The sequence below is a fragment of the Ambystoma mexicanum genome, chromosome 3q, assembly GCF_040938575.1.
Source record: "Ambystoma mexicanum isolate Mex_15411 chromosome 3q, UKY_AmexF1_1, whole genome shotgun sequence".
In the NCBI taxonomy this organism is placed as follows: Eukaryota; Metazoa; Chordata; class Amphibia; order Caudata; family Ambystomatidae; genus Ambystoma; species Ambystoma mexicanum.
The window spans coordinates 687,013,278-687,033,663 of NC_090926.1; positions in this window are offsets into that span (position 1 = coordinate 687,013,278).

Here is a 20,386-nt window from a genome sequence, read left to right on the forward strand (position 1 = left end):
GTATTAAATATAGGACTGTTGGGTGCACATCATTACTCCATAGATTGTGGTTTGAAAAGGTTGTCCTGTGGGTGATGTTTGAGTACACTGTATCAGTTGACTCAATTCGGAGGGACTGATATTTTCTTTTTTTCTACCCCCTGCCCCCTTTTTCAGAGACCCCAAAAAACGAAATTGAGCTAGTATATGGGAATACCCACTACACTGGACCGAAGAGCCTTATCACTTTGGCATTGTCCATTTTTGGGTCATCCGGAAGGGTGGTAAGTGTTTATGGGGTGATACCCGGGTATTGCACAAGTGTTTACATTCATGTGGTCCCATAGTGCTATAGTTGGAACCCCTCCTTTCTATCTTTAGGATTTCTAACCCCCCTGGTTCCAGAGTTTGAGGTTGCATGTCTGTTATGGGCAGTTAAGAAGTGTAACCACTTACTAAGATTGAACTTGGCAGTGGTTTTCCTATGTGAGTATGTTTTTAATACCGTTTTAAAAACAATAGTGTCTGTTTGGATTGGAGACATGTGAGAATTAGTGAGTGGTTATAAAAAACATTCCTTTTTATGTTATCCAGAGGATCTAGCATAATTGAATATTAGAATCCTGTTGAAGGATCCACTCCAGTTTATCCATCCACATCCCCCAAGTTGACACCCGTGGGTGAGTATGTTGTTGGGCATACACTGATCAGAAATGCTTTCTTGACAATAAGAGTCATTGTTAGAAGGAATGGGTATAGCACACAAACCTGATAGGTTTTGTCTGTATGTGTTTTAGATTACGATATGGCTTGCTCCAGTCCATGAGAGAGGCAGGACAACTCGACTGAGCCTCACGTTATGAGGAAGATCTTAGAAAGAAAAAGACAAGGTTCTATGTCCATGAAGACCGAAACACGTGTCGAAGACCACACAAACTGTTTGTAAATTATAAAACAAACTGTAAATGACACTCTCAATAAGGACAGGGTCAGAGTGAATAAAAGTGGAATAATTATTTGTGAAGATTTCTGTAGGACCAGATTGTGACTACACATTGTTGAATTTCCCATTATGATTGTATGTAAAGAAGTATGAATGATTGAGAGTTTTGGATGCCTAAGTTGTGCAAGATTAGAGTATTGTTTTCTAATGTTTACATATAGACATGTTTTTTTGGATTAATGTAATATAATTTGATTTGAAATAGTGAAGTGGGTCATCCCGATCCACTGGTCCACCATTTTTTCATGCTTTGTACTATACCTGAAGGACCAGGGTTCGGATTGCAGATATCCTCTTTATTTAAAGATCCTACCTGTAGTCTTCACGGGGTACCGCCTAGCGATCCCTCGCTCTCCTCCCTCCTCTCCCACATATTGAGACAGCAACTCTGTTGGCGGAAGTCCGGTCGCTTGTCGAGTGCCAGGCAGTGGAAGAAGTCCCAGCCTCACAGAGAGAATTGGGCTTCTATTCCAGGATTTCCACCATACAGAAGAAGAACTAGGCTTGCCTGAGAGGTGTGTTGGACCTTTCCACCCTCAACATCTCCCTAGCTCTACAAAAATTCAAGATGGTTACGCCAGCTCTCATTGCGGAGACACTGAACAGGGGAGACTGGATGTGCTCCCTGGATCTGAAGGACGCTTATCTACATGTCTCGATCTGGCAGCCTCATCGGTCCTTCAGGATCATGGGCAGCCATTTCCAGTACAAGGCTCTACCCTTCGGCCTAAACTCAGCCCCCAGGGTATTCACCAGACTGATGAATGCAGGGGCGGCTCTCCTCAGGGCCCAAGGCCACCACATCTACCCATACTTCGACGACTGGCTCATCAGGGCCTCATCTCCGGAAGCGGTTCTTCACACCACCTCCGCGCTTATGAGCGCACACCACGACCTGGGGTTTACTATCAACTTCAAGAAGTCTCAGATGCAACCCACACAGAAACTGACCTTCCTGGGCCTCATCTGGGACAGCATCTCCGAGAGGGTGTTTCCCTGAGAGGACAAGATCATGGCCATCAAGAGAGCTACTACTCAGTTCCTCTCCAGGACTGTGACTTCGGCCTGGTGGTACCAACACCTACTGGGCATTATGGTGGCAGTCCTTCTGGCCGTCCCCCAAACAAGAAATCAGGAGAGGGGCTCACAATCGGAGCCAGGGGACTGTCCCACATCGCTCCACCCGGACCTCCTCTGGTGGCCTGCGGACTTCAACCTTATGGCAGGGCAAGACCTTCCAGAAGCCTCTCCCTCAGGTCACTGTCATGACAGACTCCTCCCTCGAGGGCTGGGGAGCCACTCTTGACAACTACAGCATCCATGGAATCTGGACCCGGCTAGAACAGGAGTCCCACACCGACTGGCTAGAATTGAAGGCAATATGGCTGGCCCTCAAAGCCTTCCTCCCTCCCATAGATGGCAAGACAGTACTTATCCAGACGGACAACTCCACCAGCATGTACTATGTTAACAAGCAGGGTGGTACCAGATCCCCTCCACTGTGCAACCTAGCGATCAGCATGTGGGAGTGGGCCCTGAAAAACATCTACCTCATGGCTGTCAACCTCCTGGGCAAAGCCAACCTGGAGGCCTACAGACTCAGCAGACTGGGGGCGGACAATTACGAGTGGCAATTGAGCTACCTGGTTCTGTAGGAAATCGTCCGCACATGGGGGCACCCCCAAGTGGATCTGTTTGCCTCCCAAGTCAACAATAAATGCCAGCGGTTAGTCTGCTGGCCGGGTGCAGTGCCCCGGCTCCCTAGGCGATGCATTCCAGCTACAGGGGAACTACATGAGGGCTTACGCCTTCCCGCCCACCCCCCTGGTCCACAGGGTGATCTGCAGGATAAAGCAATCATTTCACCTCAGCATCATTTTGATAGCTCCCTGGTGGCCAGCGAAACCATGGTTCTCAGAGTTGCTCAGCCTATTAGACAGGCCTCCCATTCACCTAGTGCTGGGCCCAGATCTGCTACTGACACAGCAGGGGGCAGGGCCCTCCACCCTGCTCCTCACAAGCTAGCCCTTGCAGCATGGTTCCTGAACAGGTCACTCTGAAACACTTGAACCTATCGCAGGTTAACCTGGAGATCATACAGGCCACCAGAAGCAAAGCTAATAGGAGCCAATACAAGAACAAATGGTCTAGATTCTGTCATTGGGCCAGCTCGAAGGATGCCGACCCTCTCAAGTGCTGTTTGAATGATGTCCTCTCCTTTTCGACACACCTTGCACACTCCGGGGTGCAAGTCAACACATGCCGCACTTACCTGGCAGCCAAAGGTGCCTACAGGAATTCAGAGGAGGGTCTATTTTCCTCCTCTAACCCGGTGGTCAAGCAGCACCTGGCAGCCTCCACAGGCTCTACCCGCACATAAAGAGGCCTCAAGGTGGTATTGGGCGTTTTGGCCCACAAACAATTTGAGCCAATGGCGTCTGCGGACATCAAGTGGGTATCCCTCAAGGCAGCTCTGCTTGCGGACCTCACCTCAGCTCGCAAGGTCAGCGAGATCCAGGCCCTTGTGGCCTCAGAGACCTACACCACTTTTCACAAGGACAAGGTGGTCCTCCGGATGCACCCTGCCTTCCGACCCAAGGTCTCATCCGCCTTCCACCTTAACGAGGAGATTGTTCTACCTACTTTCTTCTCCGATCCCAAGGATGAACCTCAGAGTGTTGCATTGCCTTGGACAGAACCAAGGATTTCCGCAATTCGGATGCCCTCTTTGTCACTTTCGGAGGTGCAAGGTCAGGGTATCAGGCTTCCAAGGCCTCCATCTCTAGGTGGATGGTCGCGGCCATCAAGGAGGCTCATGAGAGGTAGCACAAGCCAGTTCTGGCTAATTTGCATGCTCAAGCTATCAGGGCCACGAGCACGGCTATTGCATTCCAACGCCATGTTCCGTGGCAGGGCGGCCATCCACTCGGCTTTTTGCAAGCACTACTGTCTGGACATCGCCTCTAGGACAGACGCAGCTGTCAGTCAGGTGGTTTTGAGAAACCTGTTTGCTTAAGGAGGGTCTACTCTCCACCATAGGGCTACACTCAGTTGTAATCGCCCATACAGTATGGAGAAAAGGGGACAGGACGTAAGAGTAATTAATAGTTACTCACCATAGTGACTAACATACTTAGTCCATAGTCCCTTTTCTTCCATACTTCCCACCACCCTTCACCCAAATAATACTGGTATCATTAGGCAATGTGGCATATTGTCAACGTGTCATTGGGGACTGAGGATCGGCGCCGGTGGGCCGAGTCAGGCGAGCGCATGCTCCCAGGGTTGCACCTCTAAATTTAAAGGCGAAGGTTTTTCTGGTGAAAAAAGTTTGTCTCTCATCCCTCGCAAGGGACGCCCATACAGTATGGAGGAAAGGGAACTATGGACTAAGAGTATGTTAGTAACTATTCATTTCCCACCCCTCAACCTGCTCCCAGGCACATGTTGTTGGACCTCCTTATGACACTGCACACGATGGTATCGGAGATACTGCAAACGCTACTTGCTACACTCACACCGGCCCCTGCCTGGCAATGAGATTGTGTCATAGAGGAGACTTGCGCAATTTGAAAAGAAATCATGTAGTGTGATTCTGGAAGCTGAAATGCATGTGCAAGATGCCGTGTCCATGTGTCAGCTGAAATGGAGGAGTTCATAGTGGCTGGGTTCTTGATGTTAACACCTTTTATAATTGCCCATATGGACTTAGAGTCGTGCTTACACAAATAACGAATCATAGCCTGATTGTCGGCCATGTGGAGGTTGTACTTAAGAGCCTGGATGGAGTTCTTATATGTCTGAAGGATGTGTTTTTTTAATCTTATACAATTTTCTAATGAAAGGCACTGCCTCGCGATCTCCCTTAGTTTTTTGCTTTTTCCCCGTTTTAAGGTCGCAACTTCCCAAAGATAGCTTTGTTTATGTGGATGACAGCATACATTTATCTGTTTGAAGATTTGAATGAGCTGGAAACTAATAATTGAGTTGTTATGCTCTTCGATGCGTTTGATGGCACTAGCTGTGTACAATGTATGTTCATCAAACAACTGGGTATGTCCCGGGCACAAATATATCCGATAACCACAGGAGACTCCACCATATCATAGGACAGGTAGAGGGCAACCCAAGCGAAATGGCAATAGTCCTGCTAGATGCAGTAAAAGCTTTTGACTCTGTAAGGTGGCCTTGGATGATGGCGGCCTTGAAAGGATTTGGGATGGGACCAGGGTACCTGTGGTGGGTGAACATGGTGTATAGCTCTCCAATAGCTATGGTCAAAACGGGAGCGATTATCTCAGATAAATTGCAACTTAGCAGGGGCACGCGACAGGGCTGTCCCTGGCCCCCCATGCTGTATATCCTGGCATTAGAACCACTAGCGATCTGTCTCAGACAGCAGTACGGAGAGGTAGGGGCCACACGAAGGGGGGACAGCACCTGATATCACTGTACGCAGACAATATGCTGCGATACCTATCTTTCCCAGAAGAAAACCTGCAGTATGTCCTGGAAGTGATGGACCACTATGCGACCCTCTCAGGCAAAGCAGTAAACCCTAAGAAGTCATGCATGTTCCCCCTGGGGAGTTATAGGGGAGTCCCGCAGGGGAACCTACCTACCCTACAGATACCCTGGCAGACCAGAACATTCAGATATCTAGGGATCAATGTATACCATACGATTGCAGATGTATATAAATACAATACGGAGAGGGCAGTGGAAGGCATCAAGAACAGCATGCGGTTCTGGGCGAAACTCCCCCTGGCTATGGTGGGTAGGGTGGCAATGCTCGAGATGGTGGTCCTGTCCAGGCTATTACTCTTTCACAAATATTCCATATATGCCCCCCAAACGCTTCTTCATGAAACTCCAGAGCACATGCAGGGGCTTCATATGGCATAACATTAGAAACAGGGTGGCTCTATGGAAATTGCAGAACACATATGACAGAGGGGGCATAAACCTGCCGAACTTCGAAATATATCACCTGGCGGGACAGCTACAATACGTACAAAGACAGCTGAAGCCATACTGCTGAGGAGTGAATGTGACCCATTCTTCCTCAAAGAACTGATATGGCTACCTAAATCAGAGCTGCAAGGGCAAGTGAGATTTCTGGAACTGGGTTGGAAAATATGGCACAAAGCGTGCCAGGCGGTGGGAAACCCGACTCCATGCTCCCCGCAGGTGCTACTCGTGGCGCTATGTGGAGAGGACAAGCAATTAATGAAAGGGATCCGTACATTCTGGGAACCGGTGGGCCTCGTGACCCTAGGAGACATACGGCAAGAGGGGGTGGCACTAGACTTCCAAAAAATAATGGAAGAAACCAGAGCACACAAGGGACAATACATAACGTATACTAGAATCATTAAACAAGTGGGAGAAACATGGCCAGAGGTAGTATTAGCAGAACAACCTGATACCGTCATTGAAATGATGTACGACATCTCGGAGGGTGGGCACGAGATATCCCGAATTTATGAGCTATTGATGTCCAGGGTGGGTAAGGAGTTGCCCCAACTGAGGCAGGATTGGGAGGAGGAGGCTGGAGAACCTATGCAAGATGGGCAATGGGAAAGAGCCCAAAGATATCCTAAGAAGGTGTCCAGGAATGCGAGCCTGCAGCAGATTCAGTTATATGTCACCCACAGGGCATACATGACCCCCAGTAGAATTGCTAGGTTCCCCCCAAGTGCGGGGAGGTGGGCGCCGGGATGATTCACATGTTCTGGGCGTGCCCAGAGGTGAGAAGATTCTGGGAGGAAGTCAAACAATGCCTGGCCGAAAAGGGGATTAAGTTGGAGGTCGAATCAGTATGGGCATGCATGTTGGGGGTGTTTACCAGACCAAGTAACTTAAAGAAAATCAGTAAACTGAAAGACCTGGCCTACATTTTGCCCAAATGGAGAATTGCCATGGGCTGGAAAGCAGCCCAAAGACCCAGATTAGAGGTGTGGTGAATGATCTCTTGAAATGGGCAGACGCTGAGACGGCAGCATGGTATGAAGCAGTTAGTAGGGGATGGGAGGAGGAAGCAGGACCCCTGATAGTGTGGAGACAAATGGTGGCGACACTGTCGGGACTCTCCCATGTCGAATCCAGTGAACAGGATAAGTCTGAGAACGACGAGGGGGATTAACCCAAGAGAAATGTATCCCGAGGCACTGAAGTAGGGGCTCGAGTTAAAGGGGAGGGAGTGGGGAAGGCTGCAATGTGTAACATGTAAATGTAAGCTAAAGAGCTAGTAATCGAAAAATGCTGAATGTGTTGGTTAGGTTGGATGTGTTGTTTAAAAAAAAAATAGTTTTTTAAAAAAATATGTTAATCAAACAGTACAGTGTCTTTAAGATATGAGATGAGACGTCTGCATAGTCTAACATTCCAATGGACGGATACAAGAGGCTGATCTATCTATGAGACTAGATTCAGGAGCCTTGTCTAGTTGTTTACACACCACCGGTATACCATTAGTGAAATGACTTGATGATCACTAAAGCCAACCTCAGTTGTAGTAATGGTTCGGCAAGTATTGAGATGATTCGCAGAGACAAAAAAATGATCTATTGAGTAGGAGAATCCGCTATGCCACGTGTATGGAAGTGTGTTGCTGTCGTTATCAACCATGTGTATATCCCAAGTCGCACAATATTCTATCCAACTTCGACCCCTAATCGAGGAGCTCAGATCACTGTGTGCAATATCTTGCATAGGAGACTCCTTTGAAAGGCTAGAACACTTAAGATTAAGAATGCAGTCTCCACCCAAGCTTATTTCATACTGGGGATTACGCAACAATGCATTCTCAAGAAGAATGTCAAGATGGTCAAAAATAGTGCTCATGGACATTTTAGCGGGGTTCCAATAAAGACATATTAAAAGATATGTGCTAGACACATGAGTGTCAGGAAGAAATTTGATAGCTAGAACAGCATCAGACGAATGTATCATCTTGGCGAAGCCTTTGGGATTGTTATTTACAATTATGGCCAGCCCACAACAAGGGCACCCTGCCATTGCTTTCTTGGCTGAGACACCAAAGGAAGTATATCCATCAATACAAAGTTGATGCATACACATAGTTTCCTGTACGAAGATTATGGATGAAGTGTAAAAAATAGAATTTGTCTTGAGACATAAGAGGTTATTCAACCCACATGAGTTCCATGAATGAAAAAGCAAGTTAGTGTGGCTCCGAATTAGAGTTGGAATTGTTTATGGTCATCATTGTTTTCAGAAGGGTTTCCACCCATAACCAGTCGTTAATGCTGAGCGCGATGTTTGCAACCTGTCAAATGATGTCGGGATTCAATGCTTGAGATTGGTTGTTAGCGGAAGATAGCCCAATTCCTTGCTCGATCAGTGGAGGTTGATACTCCATGAAAGATCGGGCGTGCTCTTCTAATTGAAAAAAAGAGATATGAATACCAAGGAGTTTAAGATCATCACAATGGTCCCATATTAATTTTAGGATGATCAGAGAATGGACTTGACATATTCTATGGTTGCTGGTTAATGCCAAAGTGACCCAGTCAATGTTGTCTGAGTTAAGAATCCTCAAAGGAGGAATCTGATTGAATAGTTTGAGGATAAATGAGCGATTTAAGCGAGAGGAGCCATTGATCACAGGGTCACTCATCCACACCACGATTGTAGAGGTTTTAGAGGTAAGCTCCAGATTGACAGGTTTGATTGTGTCCACATTCTTGTAATTATGAACAACATCTGACAACAGCACTGTTGGACTGAGGCAAGATTTGACATCTACATCCTGCTGCGCTGGGCTCAGACTGAAGCTGAGAGACCACGGCAGGAGTGTCATCGGCAATATCAGTAATTATGATAGGTTGAGGAGTGATTTTAGACGCTGATGGTAGTTGACAAGATTTTTTAGCTATCACCAAGTGAAAGCTAGAAAGATGTGTTTGCTTGGACCCACGGTTATCCATCATAAGATGGGCAGGGACTGCAAACAAGTCAATTGATCTAAAATCGGCAGAGTTTACAGGTGGGGTGCTTCCAGTTATGTTTTGTATCGATTGTTTGCGCTTTTTTTTGTTCTACTTTTTGGGCGCAATGTTAGAACTGGACAAAGGGGTGCTGAGTCCTCCTGGACCTGTAGAGGCATTTTGCTTTCTTCATCCAATTGGTGCAAATCAAGCATCTCGTCAGTGGGGAGATTAGAAAGCATTGTCAGGTTGGAGCTATGCCCATAAATGTTTGTATTAGGTTGATTTTTAATTTTTTTGCCCATAGGTTCTGTGATATTAATTCTGAGATTCTGTCTTTTTTTGGCTTGAAACTCCATCCTTTTTAATTTTCGAGAAAGAAATTGAGGGGGAGGACTGATGTTTGTAGTCAAGTGCGTAGAATCCGCAGCCGACTATCTCCGGACTGGTGACAATTTCGGAAGCATTTATCAAGTCTATGAGCGGAGACTGGCTATTTGGGTCTGTTGTACTCACATCACTCTCTACGAGCTCTTTTTGGTGACTAGTGTGTTCATTACCCCCAATGGGAGGAGTAAACACGTGAGAAGGTTGGACTTGATTTTGTAGGTCGAAGATCTTCTTTGCTTTTATGTTGATGCAATTCCACACTTCTCTTAAATTGCGTGGACATATGGCTTCAGACAGAGGACCAGCGTTGGAGACAACAGAGGCATATGAGGGCTTGAATGGAGTACAAGTTGCAATGAAATCTTCAGTTTGTGTCGTCATTTTTCGTACTCCTGTGAATTTGGTTTGAGAAGAGTAGGAAGCGATAGGAACCTGAGTATTTTCTACTACTATGACCGGTTTAATAGGCACAACCTTTTCATAAGCACACACAAAACCCTCCACATGACTCAGTTTTGTTAAGACTTCCGAAAGACTGGCTTTTATGTTACGGATCTCTAGATGGGTCAAGTCATGACCTTTGTCCAACAGATTCAGTATTCGTGTGAGAACCGGAAAGGAATAGGATTCAGAAGCGTCTGAATCTTGAAATAGATTGTTGTGGGCAGGAGATAGATGGACATAAGGTGTCCCTGGGTTGGAATAAGGAATGGCATTATTGTGTGCATAAGGAGCCTGATCTTGTGCTTTCAAGTTGCAGATGATTCCATAGGATGATTCATTGGTGGGAGAAGAACGAGAACTTGCCCTCAGTTCATTAGGGGATGAAGTGGGAGAGTTTGCCTTGGCTCAGTTTAGGGCATTGATGGTCGTATAGGGTAGCTTGTCGGAACACACCAAGGTAGTAAGAGGGGTAGTAGCTTTGAAAAAGAGGTGCACTTCATCAATGTTTTGTTCTTCCTACACTTATCAGACCTACCCAGCCTGTTGCCTTAAACCCAGCACCGCCACTTGCTGTCTGCATTCCCTGTTTGTTGACTTTTTATTTATTAATTTATTATTATTTATGTTTTTTTTCCTCCTTGCTCCGCACTCTCCTTTTGTTCCCCCTTCCATGCACCTCTCCCTCTCCCCCATGCACTTGCGCATTCTCAATGTCACTGGGCCTAGTAAGATCGTTGTTTCTTTTTCTCCTCTGTTCCCCTACCCTTGCCTTGTCGCGCTCTGAAACACTTGTGTATGAGCGCGATAGAAATAAAATATCAATATCAATGTGGTCACGAGGAAAAAGATTTGGGATGCAAGGCCCTACGGAGAGTCTGATTCGCTTACCGAGTTCTTCCATGACTAAAATGGAGACATCTGACAAAGAATGGTTAAAACTTTCCTGCATGGGTGCTTCCTGTAGAAGGGAAGTAGCGTCAGTCAAACTGTTGGTAGGATTAACCAATACTGGAAAGTCCATGTCGCATACCTCATGCAGGGAAAAAGTTGAGGAGTCACATTTGATTGATGAGGCACACTGCACCTGTGCACGAACAAGGCTTAGCGTACAAGCGTTGCCTCTCAATTGCAAACGGGACAGTGTAATTGTTTTTATAGCACATCTCAAGCTGACAGCATTATCGGAAACAGTTGTTCGAGATGGATAAATTACATCTTCAGAAGTAATAGTCGATAGTAGGGGAGCTTGCTGTGCTGTCGAGTCTAGTGCGGGCTGCCTCGCTTCTTAGACCCCCAGACATGATTGTTTTGGGGGCGGGGAGGTTTGTTGGCTTGAGGTGATTTTTTTTACTAAATAGCTCCCCCCTCCCTTATGTAGAGAACACAAGGAATTTGAATTCTACAAGTCAATGTGCCCACAATCACCTAAGCACTGTAGTATAGTTAATAGGTATGGAAAAAATGTGCCCAATTTGTAAAAAGTAAGACTAGATAAAACACATTCCTCACGTGTTAACAGACGAACATGCAGCTCCAATTACACATGTACTATAGAAAAGACATAACCAGTAGAAATTAACCTATCACGCACAGACTAGTGTGGCGTGACCGTGTAGGCACTCTGTTATTGGCTGGACAGCAAAAATGCTGAGAGAAGAGATTTCATAAATCAAAACACGTTCGCAAACGTGACAATTAATTTAATGTAAAAAAACGGTCTCCTACATTAATGCAGGACGGAGATCCGCGTGTCAATATTTCTGCAACAAAAGCAGTGAAGCTTTTAGTTGAAGGGCTGACACGCGGAGTCAACCCAATCACAACCTAGAGGGCGGTCCAACGGTGTAATATAGTGTGGCAAAAACAAATAACGGCATACCAAAGAACAGAAAAGCAAACCGCTAGACGGTCGTATTAGATCATCCACGCACTGTAGCTAAAAAAGCGTGTGAATTACAGTGGACCTCACCTGTTCTTGAAGAAGATCCTTGATACTCCGACCTAACAGGCCTTTGCTGATGCGCGTGCGCTGATAAAATTAAAGGGAAATATAATATATTAGTGATATTACTAGGCTAGTATAGCCTTTTAAGAGTATAAATAGTGTCCTAGGAGTAGGTTAGTCGGTGGTTTGCCGAGCTGTCCTTGATTGTAGCAGATTAAAGTGTGAAGCAGAAAGTCGGCTTCCAGCATCCCCAGGCCTAACAGGCACTTGCAGATGCGCAGGTCTGTGCCATATAGGACTGCTGGGTAGTCGTGGGTGGAGCTTGTCACAGCTTTATTGAAGTGTGAAGCAGAACATCAGCGTCCCCAGGCCTAACAGGCACTTCAGAAGGCACTTGCAGATGCTTTCTCATACCGTGGGAGGGACTCTTCCTGAATGCTTTCCCTCCGATCCCTCCTGCTATGAGTCATCAACACCAACCAGTGAAGGCTCCTGCTCCAGCCTGGGAGCTCAACATGGTCTTGACGAAGCTCGCGGGGCTCCCATTTGAACTGATACATCAGGCCCCACTGAAATTTCTCTTGTGGAAGACTGCTTTCTTCGTGGTGATCACCTCAGCCATGCCGGTCGGATAGAGGTAGGCCATCTCCTGCAAGCAGCCATACTTATCCTTCATGCTATGAGGGTGGTGCGGCAGACCCACCCCACCTTTATGCCAAAAGTTCCTTCAAAATTCCACCTCAACAGGCCTTTGGTTCTACCAGTCTTCTTCCTGAACCTTCCACGCTGGCGGAAAGAACGTTACATTCACTGGCCATTGCTCGTGCCTTCACGTTTTGTTTGGCACGCACTTTCGAAAGATATCTCATCTCATTGTGAATTTTGAACCTGTGAATCACAGGAAAGCCCTGCCTAACGCTTCCATATCTAGGTGACTCTCCGGCTGCATCATGCATGGTCATCATCTAGCCAACAGACCTCTTCCAGGCCTGCTGAGAACCCAGTCCACCAGAGCCATCGCAGGGACGACTGCGTTTCTACCTGGTGTTCCCCTGCTCGACATCTGCAGGGCTGCTACGTGGACGCTCACCCACACATTCACGAGAATCTACTGCTTCGACAGGGATTTCATGGAGGAGGTCCGAGTCCATTAGGAGGTGCAACGCAACCTCTTTAAGGTGAGTCTGTTACAGGGGTAAGTGTATTGCTTCTGTGGAACCTTGCCACCTCCCTCGGTTGTGTATATGTTTGTTTATTCATAATGCGCGCCAGACCCGAGGGTATCAGGGCTCAGAGAAAAACACTAATATTTTCAGCTTGGTTACAGTGGTGTGCAAAAATATACAGTGGTTATACAGGTATGTACAGTAGGGATAAGGTCAGCAAGTTAAAATAAACACAAGATCCAAGATAAGATAAAAGAGGCAAATATAAAATATAAGATATACAATATATAAAAACAGAGATCACGCTGACACAGGTAGCGCTAGTCCTTGGACAGTATGTAGAAGAGCTAATGTGACATGTGGTCTGATATAGAGGGGCTGGCGGAGGATTTCAGTGTTTAGCGGTCATGGGGGGTAGGGAGTTCCACAGTTAAGCAGCTTTAACTGGGAAGCTACATCCTCCAGTTTTGGAACGTTTATACCTAGGTACCATCAGGAGATTGGAATTGGCCGTTCTTTCTGGGCGGGTAGAAGACTGTTTCTGAAATCTTTCAGTGAGATAAAGTGGGGCGGCGTTGTTCAGACAGTTATGTGTAAGTGAGGCCGTTTTCAGCAAAATGTTGTCCTTGGTGGTGAGCCAGTTATTCATTCTCCTTGTTTCTGATATGAGCTTTTTTGCTATGCCCAACGCTGCTCTAAGGGCGTTATTTTGGAGAATCTGGAATTTTGTCAGTGATATACTTGTTGGCCCACAAGTATAAGGCATTACAATACTCCAGTTTCGATAAAATTAGGGCTCTGACCAAGGTGGTGCAACTGTGCATGGAGAGGAAGGGCTTGGCAGCTATAATTATCTTACAGGTGTAGGCAGTGGCAGAGGCCATGGCATTAACCTGTTTGTTGAAGGAGAGTGAGGCATGTAGATAGAAACCTAGTGTTTTGACTTCATTAGCAACTTTAATGATGTTACCATCTATGTTAAAGCTGGAGTATTTGTGGCCTAGTTTATTGAGATTGTGGGAAGAGCCAAGGATTATGAGCTCAGTTTTGTCATCATTTAGGCATAGACCATGAGTGGCCATCCATGCCTGGATGATGAGGTACACCCTATTCACCAAAGCCAAATCCTTGACATAATCTCCCGTCAACGGTAAGAGGATCTGGGTGTCATCTGCATAGTTGGTGTAGGTGATATCAAGATCATTGAAAAGGGGCTTAGTGAATATGTTGTACATGGTAGGAGAGACGCATGAGCCCCGTGGAACCCCCATGTACTGCTATTTAATCGTATTCATAAGCATGTGAATCCATGCAGGAGAATGAACAAGTTACTTAACTCCTGTTCTCCCGCCTGGGTCTGGCATTGATTCACATGCAAATCCTCCCTTGTTCCCGTCGGTGGCTCTTCTTGGTTCATACTACCACTGTACATACTCTACCAACTGTGAAGATGGTGTTGGGAAGGAACTAGGGTCTTCCCACACCCCCAAGCGCTTTAGAATTAGGCAAAACTTCTTTTAGGTGCTATAAGGGACCAGGGGGGGAAGGATGGGCACTGGAAAGGTTCTTTCATGCAGATATAATTGCATACACAGGCATGGGCAGACACTGAAAGAGGACATGGGCAGGCACTGAAGAAGGCAGTAATTGGTTAAATATAAGGCACAATTAAATATTAGCTGGATACATTTGTATTGTCAAGATCCTATGCATTGTAAAATCTTAGTATGGTAAATGCAAACTCCCCCTCTGAAGTGACTCACCAGCTGTCTACTGTCCGCCAAGGGTCCATGCAGGCTAAGAATTGGGGATTTACATGCTTGGTGCACAAAAAGCAGAAATGGGACATATTACGAGTATTAAGTGTGGGGGGGAAGCTACAGGGTCCAGATAACATTAATAGAATGAGTGTAATATGTAGAGAATGACTAGAAAATGTTTTTGTACATAAAATGTTCATAGGTAGCAAAACGACAGAAAGCATGCGCTACAGCAGTGGTCTTCAAACTTTTTTGGCCTGGGCCCGCCCCTTAGCAAAATTTGGGCAGGCCGAGCCACCCCAAAAATGCCGAATAGACTGTATGAACAATCGGCTATGAACTATTTTGCACTGTCACTGCATCCTACTCCCAGTATAGTCCCTGGGCTCCCCCACCTGCTCCCATCACATTCGCTGGGCTCCCTCATCCCACTCCTACCCAGTCCTTGGGCTCTCTCCAGCCCATCACAGACCCTGGGCTCCCCCCACCCTGTTCCCAACACTGTCCGAGAGCCAGTGGGAGCTGATGAATTTTTTAAGTGGAGGAGAGTAAATATTTCCCATAACAATGCCATAGCGACCGGGCGCAGCGAGGGAGCCCGAAGCAATCAAGTGGGGATCGGCGGGTTTTCCACCGTGAATTATTTTTAAATAATGGGTTAAAATGTTGCATTTTTTAGCATACGTTTAAAATAAAATTGGTAAAAAGCCAAACAGTTTACAATTGGCGCTGGGGGGGCAAAGGGGGAATGCATGGTATTTTTGACTGGACATCTGTGATAGATAAAGACAATCAGCTCAACGGACCAAACCAAAAACACACACACCTTCACACAGCAATCACTATCATTCAAATGAGCACCCATCACCATACACTCACTCATAACACAAGCATACATGCATCCATACACTATTTAATTAAAAAAAATAATAAACATAAACGTACCTTTTGCAGGGACCTGCGCATGGGTGCTAAAATGCCCCACTCCAGGTTGCTCTGTCTGTATGTGCGAGGAATGCAGGAGCTCCCCCTCACACATACAGACATGCAGTGCCCCAGCCAGCATTTCCAATGAGCTATGTAAGGCTGGCAAAGCAAAACGCCCCCAGCCTTGCATAGCTCAGTGAGCATGTGCGGCTGGGGTACAGTGCTGTCAAAGGGAAACAGTGTTTCCCTTTGGCAGTTAAGCCAGCCCAGGAGCACTCCCTCAGCTGGAAAAAGCAGCTGAGGGAGTGCTAAGTGTTTCACTGAACTGGCTCCTAGGCTCCTCCATAATGGGTGAGTGGTCCCCTGGGTTGACAAGCCCATTATGGATGAGCCGCCAGGCTCGGACTGGGCTGTAGGGTATTAGGGCAACGCCCGTACCAAAAACACAAAAAGCTAGTGTAGGTCAGTCAAAATGGGTCACTCTTTTTGGCCAATGTGGGCCAGTTTGATGAGTTACTTCACTATGCAGCTAGTAGTTTGGACCATTGTTGCTGAATAAATATTCTTTAATATCACAATTTGCTTACATTTGAACAAAAAACACCCCCTTGGGTACTATTCAAACATTCTGAGCCTAAAGGAATGAATATCCATTTGCAACTGTAGGACACTTTTTCATTGGTGGCTGAGCTGTTTTAAGGTCCAGTCTGACCATGTGAGCACCATCCCTGTCCATATCCTGCAAACTAAAAAAAAAATATATATATATATATATATTTTTTTTTTTTACACATTTCATGCTGGGCTCTGGCGCCCCCCTCCCACCCCTGGGAGGTGGCCGCGTACCCTGTGGGGGGGGGGCGTGCCCCACAGTTTGAAGACCTCTGCACTACAGTGTATTCTTGCATCAACTAGCAAAATGTATAGCCGCATGTTCCGACAGAAATCGCTGACAAAGAAAGTAAGTAAGGCTTTGGAGCATTCCATGTCTGGAAGCAGGATGGATTAGGATGAAGCAATAGCCCATATCCAGTGACTCTACTGCAGCCAGACTGAACTAAATAAACTCCTGGCTGAGACCACAGCGGCAGGAGAAAGGAACGGATGAGGGACAGGAGAAGACCGTTCAGGCAGCAGAGTCCTTTGCTACCATCCTCATTTTGTAAGATTAAACTTGTTATCCTTACAATATAGACATTTGGCCTTATTTCCCGAGAGGGGTGTATTTTTTCTGGTGTGAGCTTAATTAGGGCCACCCTTACAATGGTCACCACGGGTTACAGTTTAGGGAGCCAACTGTCATTGGGTGGGGGCAGTTATAATCCAAGGGACAGTGATTGGTTATAGAAGAGACAAGCCGTGTTCCGTCTAAAGCCAAACTGCTTTCTTTTTTACCAAGGATTCCCAGCCTGACGGGGAATATTCATGAGCATGTGAATCCATGCTAGACCCATGCTGGAGAACAGGAATTTACAGGTAAGTAACTTGTTCCTTGTGTGGGTTAAAGGGTAAAAGGGGGTGGTGTTGTTGTAGGGGTGGTAGTGAAGGGGGAAGGGAGCTTTAGTGGAGAACCTACCGCATTAAAAAAGAAAAAAACAAAAACCGATGTAAAAATTCAAAGTGATTTTCACAAAGTAAATTGCAACAAAGTAATGTATTTAGTTGAAATGACATGGAACCGTTATTTGGCCATATTTATTCTCGGAAAAGAGGCTCCCAGATCTTTGTAAATATCTTTAATTACATGCATATTACAACTCCCAGTAACACAATTCCTTATGCTTGCAATATACTTCCAATGAATTGCGTCCTGCCACAGATTCCTCATCTTGGATAATTCATAGGCCGTGACATCTGGGTAAGGGACATTTAGCCTTAGCAGGAGGTGAGATGTGCTTTCACACAGACTCCCTGATGGTCCTCTCCTTTGCCTCAGAAGGGAATGTGTCCAACATGCATATAGTACACACCACTCTACAGGGCCTCATTTTCTGGTTATGGCACACTCTGCATGTTGCACTTGATAGGCTACAATTCTACTAGAAATATTGTGTACGTTATTTTGCTGGGTTAGGCTGAAACATCACAGTGCTGCAAGAGCTGTATGTCCAAGATGCACATCAGACACCACAGGATGTGTATATGGTGTCAGTTGCTGACTGCGGTTTATGTCAGACCATGAACCCACAAGGACCTCTGAGTGTGTGTCGAAGGTGGCCCTTTGTCACCATGCATCCATGTTGCAGGAAACCTCCTCCAGAAGTGGCTGCTCTGACAACGGTAGGACAACTGACCTATCACCATCCAAGAAAGATCCCAGATACAAAAACGTGATAAAATACGGAGTGGGATCCCATATAAGGAGTATCTGAAGCCGTTTCTAATACTCCATAACCCACAAGCGAAAGAAGAAACGCTGAACTTGTAGGGATGAGATTGAGGAAGACTTCTTGGATTACACCAGTATGAAGGTAACGGGTCCTACTGCCTCTTCTACAGTGGATGAATGTGTGTTTTCAAAAACATTGTTATCGATGACTTCAGCTTTGAGGCAGACGGAGAAGGAAGGTCTCACTGCTCCAAGAAAGGCTGAAGTGCTCCTACAGAGGATGCCATCCATATGTTGGAACGCTCAGACCCACCTCGAATATAAATCCCCTTCAGAGAGTTTCAGTGTTGAAGACTGGGATGTTTATTGGTGTCAGCCACTGCTTTGACTGCCCCAATGCAGCCATGAAGTGACTGCTCTCGAGGGACATTGATTTTTACATGCGTTGCTTCTCAGGGCGCTATTTCGAGACGATGCAAGGTGTGAATGAGGGCAGAGATTTCATTTGCTTTCAAGCCTGAGTTTCTCATAGGAACCCTGTCCCTGTGGATTTCTTCACAGCTGAACCTGGTTTTACAGTGCTGGCTGTGCCTATCTGCATTTGGATGTTATGGACACCTTTCCCTTTCCTAACGTGCACCCAAAGGTGGCCTTTTGTTGCACCATGGATAAAGTGGTGGAAAGTCTAGGCCTGGGAGCCCCATATAGACCTCTTTTACAGTATGACCTCAGACAAGGATAAGGAAACCTGAATTGATATTGGAGCTGTGGCAGCAACATCCTTGCTCCATCACCACAGACGATAAAGAATTAGCCAAAAAGTATAAGATGCCGCTGTCAGACACAACATATTTGTGGTCTTGGAAGAAAGCTTAGTGGCAACACACTCGCCTTGGAAGCAAGACAACGCGAACCAGCGCTTAGAAACCTCTGGGTACTATTCAGCGCGTTATAAATAACCAATTATAATTATAAGCATGCCACCCCAGTGTTGACTTTGTCTCAGCGCCCCAGGCCGCCCCATACCATACAAGCATATCGCTCAGTAAGACACAGACACGTCTTGTCGGTATGGGGTCCCAGCGGCAACTGCCGTCCCAGGTCCGCGTTTATTTGCAAACCGCATGCGCGAGCCGGAACGAGGCTCACGCATGCGCATAACATATGCATACTACACAACACCCAGGAAGAGTTGTGGTGCCTCCACTGCATGGTTAAAGTAGGCTTGTGTAGAGGCGTCGTGAGAGCTCCCGCTCCAGGATGACATCTTGGTGTATGCAGCGGATGAGCAGGCACACGATGCTACGCTGAGAACTGTTCTAAGCAAGTTACAAGAAGCAGGGGTGCGACTACGGCATGAAAAATGTCTATTCAAGGTGAAGGAAGTAGAGTACTTGGGATATAAAATATTGGAAAAAGGTATCAGTCCCAAACAGAATCTCATGCAAGCCATTGCCAAAGCGCCGGAACCCACCAGTAAAGAGGAGGTGAGGTCATTTCTTGGACTGGCCGAGTATTATGCTAAGTTCATACCCAAATTCTCGGAGACCATGGCACCCCTCCGTGAATTACTCAGAAAGGGATCGGAATTTACATGGCAAGAACCCCAGAAGACCTCGGTGGAGAAGATAAAGCAACACATCATTGATGCACCCTGCCTCCAGCCATTCAATCCGTTGTGGGAAACAGTCGTCACCACAGACGCCAGTGCATATGGACTAGGGGCAGTCTTAACTCAAAAGAAAGGTGACACAGAACAGGTAGTGGCATTTGCCTCGAAGGCCTTATCAGAGGCGGAACATAACTATTCCACCATTGAAAAAGAAATGTTGGCCTGTGCATGGGCGGTGGAGCATTTCAGGACATACGTGTGGGGCACGAAATTCAAGCTGGTGACTGATCACAAGCCCCTCATTCACATGCTTAGCCCGGGAGGCTATCCACGCCCAGACTAGCACGCATCGCGGCCAAACTGCAGGAGTACACGTTTGAAATCCAGCACATCTCAGGCTGGAGGAATTCGCAAGCTGACTGCATGTCGAGACTACCAGAGGGCAAAGAAAAAGCCACCACATTCCTGCAAGGAGAATGCATAGTTGCATCCATCACTGACCTGAGGGCACCTGTTTACCCTCAGTGAGAGACATTGGGAGGAAGAGGATGGAAAAGACCCCACCATGGCCATGATTCGCAAATGGATTAAAGAAGGCTGGCCAAGTGAAAAAACGCTGCCCGAGGGCATGAGGCCTTATTGGAAAGTGTCGGAGGAGCTGTCCGAAACGGAAGGGTTGATCATGAAAAGTGATCAGATTATCCCCCCCGCAGGAATGAGACGCACCATCCTCTGTAGAGCCCACACGGGCCATTTGGGAAACACAATGACGCGCCGCAGGGTGAGAGAGGCCTACTGGTGGCCATCCATGGACCAAGAAATTCGGTCCATGATAGAGCGTTGCCATGAATGTCTAAATAGTGATAAGAGACTTAAGGT